Genomic DNA, 7,563 nt, shown 5'->3' on the forward strand with positions numbered 1-7,563 from the left:
ACTGTTTTATATTATAACGTTAACAAAAACAAAACAAGGAATACAAAAATAAATAGAGAATTCACTTAAAGATAGGATGGAGTAATATTAACCAGAATCCATTAGTTTGAATAAAACATTTTAAAGGTTTGTTGTCAAGCATGTAGGTAGGGGCTTAAAAGTACTTAGATTTGCCAGCTGGTATTGGTTGTCCTAATGAGAGGTTTGGAGAAAGATTGTACCATTACTATTGATTTAATGTTAATGTAGCTTTTATTGTGTAGACATCCTAGAGGAGCTAACTGAATATGAATCATGCATTCCACTTGAATACTGCTGGATTCTCTATTTTGGTAAGTTTTATATTCATTGACTTTCTGAAGGCGAACAGACCTTTCACACCAATCCAAAAGAAGATTTTAGGTTCTTAATAATGATGAATGTATGATGATGATGTTGTTATAAGCAGACAACAAGTGGCACGAGTGCCAGTGGTGTTAATACCGTGCAAGCAGAACTGGGGTAATCCAAAATCCAGGGTCAACAGGCCGTGGTCACACCGAGCAGGCAGAGAAGGTACACAAGGATGAGGCAAAGGCAGTCCAGTCCAGACAATCCGTGGTCGAGGGCAGGTGGCAGGCAAGAATGGTCAAACAATCCGTGGTCAAAGGCAGGCTGCAGGCAAACAAGGTCAAAGTAAATCCGGGTCGAAGCAAACAGGCAGGAATCACAAGAAACTGGGAACAAGGAACACAGGACTTCAGGGCGGTTGAAGAGACAATCCAGCAATGAGGAAGTGTGCAGGATGAGCTTAAATAGGGAAGCCAATAGATCAAGAGCGTCACTTCCTGTGCGCCATCTGGCGTGCTTTTCAGCGCCGGGTCCGTGGCGCGTGCATGCGCGCAAGTGTCCTCCGCATAGTACGGGAGACAGAACTTGGCGCATGCGCAGAAGCAGCGGGTTTCTGACAGTTATGAGTGTGTATCATTTTAGGTAACACACGCATAAAGCGAACATTTTTATATTGATTTATTAACAAAATGTACAAAGCTGTCCATAGGCATACTATATGCAGCAACTGTAACATCCTCTCTGCTTTCATGTATCGCCCCACTGTAAGCGAGCACGGGAGAGCCTGAAGTGATCATCTGAGAGAAGTCATCTGTAGTTGGGACACAGAAGTCTGGTGCTTAGTACCCACTAATTTATACACCACATGATGAATCATATGCTCTGCCCTTTTTCCAGGGAGAGAATGCACAGCAGAGAACACCACAATTGCAGTCCTCTGCTGTCCTGTCTCTTATAAGGTGTAACAGGGCAATGACACAGGCAAACAAAAGTCCCCAGCTGACTTCCTTTCACTTTGCACACAGCTATCTTGTCAATATCATGGGGTTGTGCCTACCACTGGTGACATTTTTGTCACCAGTGGTAGGCATGGGCTTTCCTAAAAGATGGCGTCAAAGCAGTGGCTGGGATTTGTTAAACACCCCCTCAAGGTTGTAGACCTTGACTTTACCCCACTAGTTACAGTTGACCAGTTGATTAAAAAAAAGCACTGTATTGAACCATCGAATGACAGGCATATATGAGAGAAGAAAAGCTTAGTTGGCATCTGATCAGTAGCAGAAGCCTAAGTAAAGGTAGAAAACAGAAACTGGGTACCAAGCCAAATGTGTAACCAGAATAGAAAATAGGATTGCCAGGATAAATATTGGAGCCCACCAAGATCTGAAAGAGTGCACCAATCAGAATTTGTATTTCTACCTGGGGATGTCATATAACCTCCTTGTTTACACTGACTGATGGCTCTTCTAAACCAAAGGGAAAGATGCAGGCATTAGATTTGGATGTCCGGGCAGTGGCTGGTTTCTTATAGTCTATAAGGATCTTAGAAAATAAATGACACACCTTTCCATCCAAAGGAAAAAAAAAACCACAAAAGAGCAAACAAGGTTTATATTATGATTTTACAAAATGTAGGACCAGATACACCAAGACCACCATACAAGAATATATGATGAAAATGTGAAGACTGAACAGAAATCCATTTGTTTCCAAGACAACCCTGAGCTTTCCCTACTCTGCCCTCTTTTGCTGTAAACAAGTAGTAAGGGAACAGAACGTGTTTAATTATTTTAGCAGTACAAAATAAGTTATTTTGTCTGCACAACCTTTTGAAATATTTCAAAGCCGAAAACGTCTTAGAAGTTAGTAGTTGGGTAACAGTCAGAAGCCGGGGTAGAGGGAAGAGTATTAGAGAGACTAGTCTTGAGCATTTACACCCCAATAAATATACCCGTTTGCATGATGTTGGGGATATCAGCTCAGGGGTAGCATTGCTAGAGCAGAATATTTCCCTTAGCTGCCAGGAAAGTGACTGCTCCAGTATAGAGGGGAGCAGGGACACAAGCAAGGACAGACAGATCCTGAGATCCTGGTGGTAGGGGATTCTATTAATAGGTTAACAGACAGGGTAATCTGTCACAAAGAATGCGATCGCCAAACCGTATGTTTACCGGGCGCTCGGGTTCGGCAAATTGCGGATCGGATGGACAGATTATTTGGTGGAGCTGGGGAAGACCCAGCTGTCATGATACACGTTGGTACCAATGACAAAGTTAGGGGAAGATGGAGTGTCCTGAAGAAAGATTCTTGGGACTAGGGACTTGGGTGAGACATGGTATATATATGTATATGTATGTATATATATGCAGACCATCCCCAATTAGATGTAGCGGGCCACTCCCCTGTATACATCTAATTGGGGAAGGTCTGCACCCCAGCACTTCCACATTGTTTGATCGACTCGATCGTTCTTTGAGGCAGTGCTGGTGCCGATGTGCCTGGTCGTTTGGCTTTGACATCACGCTGACGGGAGGAGGGACCACCATCCTGTGGGTGTGAGATGGGACGGCGGGGCTAACCCACTAGCGCCGTCCCATCAGGCTGACGGTCCCGGGAGGAGGAGTCCGTTACACGGGCCACCCCCACTTGTCGGATGCGCCTATTTAGGGCGCATGTGCGTACCTAGTGCTCGCCCCGGCCGCACACGTCACACGCCGATACCTCGGGACGGCGTGTGTGTCTGTGGAGGGAATTTCCAAGACGCGGGAGACCCGGGGGCTCGGGGAATGGGCCAAATTTTCTCTGGACGTATGAGAAGTTCCTATTACACCCACAAGGTACATAATTGATGACCTAGGTTATACTTAATTTTTTTATCTTTATGATTAGAATGGCTTTTTGCTTCTTTGATTATTACTTACAGAATATACTTTTTCAATCTATACCAATGAGGACTAGCTTAAACAGTACTCGATACATTTAGACCACTATAAAGAAAATGGAACCATTTGGATCAATAGACGATCTAGGGTATAAATGATTTATAGTGAAGTTATGTAAGTTATATTGACACTATTGGCCACTGGTATGGATACAAAACCATCACCTACTTAGGCGAACTCTATTAAACAACAGACATATATGCATATTCATGTGCCTGGCAGGACCCAGGCTTCCTTGTCCTATCAAGCTACATGTGATATCCTATATATATACTGTATATATATATGACAGTATACCTAGTGGAACATTGGATTCTATTTATTCTATAGGTGGCTAAAGGACAGATATGGGAGCCTGCCATTTCCGCTTCCCCTTGGCATCTCCGTACCTTGTGTTCCTGCGTGAGTGGAGGGGCTTCCCCAGATGCGAGTTTTTCTCACCATCATCATATATCTCATTCATGGTATTTATTTATGTATTTATTTATTGATCTATATTAATTAATTGTCATCAATGGTTAATGGTTATGTCCAAATATTGACTGCTTACAATCATATTCATATAGAATTCACAGGCTACCTCTATTAACTTCCTGACGAAGCTACGGCGAAACGCGTCGAAGAAAAGGAAAAATACAGATTATTATTCTATGGAATTTGCATTAATATGATGAATAATGTGTTTATTGACTTTTAAGTAATGAATCAATATAGAAACGATTAATTACTACTATTATGCATATTAATCTATGATTTCCATAGAGGTGACATGCCGTTTATGTAGTAATGTTTTAAAATGAATATGAGATGTTTTATTTACCTTGTCAATCATGTATTTACTTTATTAAAAATTAATTTTATTATATTGATGAATTTTTTGACATTATGTTTAACCATACTCCCTGGCATTATTTAGTAGACACTTTTAAAGCCCCATCTTTTCTTTTCTCTTTTTTGATTTACGACTGTAATCAGGGGTGTGGTGTCTCCAATTTAGTGCTGATCCCTAACTATCTCTTTTTACTACAGGAATTTCCAATGACAAGGCGAAGCACAGGACAGACTGTAGACAGGGATAGCCAAGGATAAGCCAAAGGTTCAGTACAGGGGCAAACTTCCAGGAATTCAGGTTCAATCGCAAATGGGGGGCTTGGCATCTAGCTTGGGAAAGCGTTGCTCGGGCAGTGCGCCCTGGGTTTAAATAAAACAGGAAGAGGGAGGATCCACAGGATTGGCCACAAGCAGACTGCACTGATTGGCCCAGAAGGTGCATAAGAAACAGCAGGAGAGGTTGGCCGACGCCTAAAGCTGCCAGACTGGTGCAAGAGTGAGTCAGGTTCAGAGCACATGCCTGGAGGACTACAAGCAACAGCACAGCCCTGCATGTCTGCAGAACCAGGGGTAAGAGGTCTGCATATGCTTGTAGAACTACAAGTAACAGCTCAGCTGCAAGTCTGCAGCTGAACTGTGACAGAAAAAACGCCCTTGGTCCTTAAGGGGTTAAGAAGGATCCGGGAAGGAAGAAGTGGGTAGATGTATGCTTGTATGTCAGAAATAACCTGGCAGTGAATGTGCAGGATGATATAGCACAGGAGAGAGGGGATAAGGCAATGAATGGAAAAAAAGAGAAATTACTGGTAGGAATATGCTACAGGCCTCCGAACGTGGGAGAGGAGGAAGAGACTAATCTATGGTCACAGATAGCAGTAGCGGGAAAGCAAGGTAATGTCATAATTATGGTGGACATTAATTATCCAGATATAGATTGGGCAACAGAAACAGCTACCTCAAGAAGGGCACGTCACTTCTTGAACATTCTCCAAGATAATTGTTTTGGTACAATTAGTAGAATCGCCCTATAGGAAAAATGCTCTGCTGGATTTAATAGTTACAAACAACTCAGAGCTAATTGCAGATGTGGAAATCGGGGAGAACCAAGGGAGCAGTGACCCCAGAATGATAACTTGCACAGTTAATTCCAGGAAACAGACATATCGGCACGACGCGAACACTCAATTTCAGGAAGGTTAACTTTGATAAGCTGAGAAACCTACTAGCAGACATAAATTGGGATGCAGTCTTCCTGAATATGAACACTGATGAGAAATGGAATTGTTTCAAGGAAATCTTAAACAACAACATTGGCCAGTGCATTCCGTTTACCAATAAATTCAAGAAAGTGAAAGTTAGACCAGGATGGTTAACTAGCAAGGTAAAACAACACATAAGCGAAAAGGACAAGGCCTTCAAAAAATATAAGTCAGAGGGGTCAATATCGGCATTCAAAAACTACAAGGATTGGAACGAAAAATGTAAAAGAGCAATTAGGTCTGCAAAAATAGAATACGAGGAGCAGATAGCAGCAGAAAAAAAAAATTCTTTAAATATATAAATAGCAAAAGGGTAAGGACAGAACATGTATGCCCAATAATGGACAAAGAGGGGAGGTTAGCTAGCAGTGACAGGGAGAAAGTGAATGCGTCAAACAAATTCTTTTCTTCGGTTTTTAAAGATGAGATGGACATGGGTAATGGCCAGGGCATCAGCTGCAGGAACAATAATAAAAGTTTTAAAGTATCTCAGTGGGTGTCAGAGAGCAGAGTAGTACAGAGGCTAGGAAGATTATATGTAAACAAATCCCCAGGACCGGATGGGTTACATCCAAGGGTACTAAAGGAACCTAGCCAGGTAATAGGCAGACCACTCCACATAATCTTTATGGACATTCATGACTGGCATGGTACAGGATGATTGGCAGAGAGCAAATGTGATACCAATATACAAAAAGGGGAAACAGAGTTCACCGGGTAACTATAGACTAATCAGTTTAACGTCAATAGTGTGCAAAATATTCAAATGCATGATAAGGGACTACATGCAGGAATTTGCAAATAAAACTGGTATTATAAGTAGAAACCAACATGGCTTCATGAAGGACCATTCGTGTCAGACCAATTTATTAACATTTTATGAGAAAGTCAGTATTAATTTGGACAGAAGAATACCACTAGACGTGGTGTATCTAGACTTTGCTAAAGCATTCGATACAGTGTCCCACAAGCATTTGATTAACAAACTGAGGTCTGTCGGGTTGGAGAAAATTATATGTACATCTGTGGAAAACTGGCTGCAAGAACGGACCCAGAGGGTAGTAATAAATAGGTCATCGTCTAATTGGGCAAAAGTCAGAAGTGGGGTGCCCCAGGGGCTGGTCCTGGGACCAATCTTGTTTATCCCTTTCATTAACGACATAGAGATAGGGATGATAGTTCGATTTCAGGGAAGACGGACATGCAGAAAGACCTGGGGGTGCTCAAAGATCGCAGATTTGGTAATAGCATGCAATGCCAAGCTGTGGTCAACAAAGCAAACAGAATACAGTCCTGCATTAAAAGAGGGATTGTAGCAAGGGTTAAAAGAATAATACTACCACTGTATAAATCACTAGTTCAGCCTCATCTTGAGTATGTGGTACAGTTTTGGTCACCAACTCTTAGGAAGGATGTCCTTGAGCTTGAGAGAGTTCAAAGAAGGGCTACAAAATGAATTAAAGGGATAGAAGGCCTGAGCTATAAAGACTGCCTCCAACAATTAAACTTATTCTCCTTAGAAAAGAGACGTTTAAGAGGAGACTTTATTGCAGTCTTCAAAATCATTAATGGGGATCACAATATTTGAAATAGGTTGTTTTCACCAAGAACAGTACTGAGAACATACGGACACAACAAGAGGTTAGAAGAGAGGCGGTTCAATTTAGGAACGCGCAAGGTTTTTTTTTTACTGTATGAGTAGTAAAAACTTGGAACTCCCTTCCACAGGCAGTGGTATCTGCTGATAACAGAGATAAGTTTAAGAAACTTCTGGATGAGTTCCTTCAGACACTAAATATACAAGGTTTTAGGAAGTGTTAACTACACAGATGCATACACACACACACACACATAGGTTGAACTGGATGGACCTTAGTCTTTATTCAACCTCACCTACTATGTTACTATACTATGTAGATGCCACAACAACCACCTGAATCCAATGGGTGAATATAGCTTTATGTCCCGGACATTTATCCATTTGATTTAATTATGTGTTTTCAACACTGAAACAGGAAAAAAAAACGATCAAAGACTAAAAAAAGGCTTATATATTTACAGAATGTAGAAACAAATGCATCAAGAGAACTATACAAATATGTATGACGAAAAAAAGAGAAGGCCAAACAGAAATCCATTTGTTTCCAAGACAACCCTGAGCTGTCCCTTTCCTGCCCTCTTTTGCTGTAAACAAGTGGTAG

At 41.6% G+C, this 7,563-nt stretch overlaps 1 long non-coding RNA gene across 1 annotated transcript; it reads right to left on the minus strand.

Moving 5' to 3' along the window:
* Positions 1-2,466: 2,466 nt before the first annotated feature.
* Positions 2,467-7,174, minus strand: LOC108800106. The gene is made up of 3 exons (XR_001942072.1): positions 7,164-7,174; positions 7,131-7,132; positions 2,467-2,636 (listed from the first exon to the last, which is right to left on the minus strand). It is a non-coding gene; the product is annotated as an uncharacterized LOC108800106 (long non-coding RNA).
* Between the last annotated feature and the right edge of the window lie 389 nt (positions 7,175-7,563).

The sequence above is a fragment of the Nanorana parkeri genome, unplaced genomic scaffold, assembly GCF_000935625.1.
Source record: "Nanorana parkeri isolate BGI_ZX_2015 unplaced genomic scaffold, ASM93562v1 scaffold1914, whole genome shotgun sequence".
Taxonomy (NCBI): Eukaryota; Metazoa; Chordata; class Amphibia; order Anura; family Dicroglossidae; genus Nanorana; species Nanorana parkeri.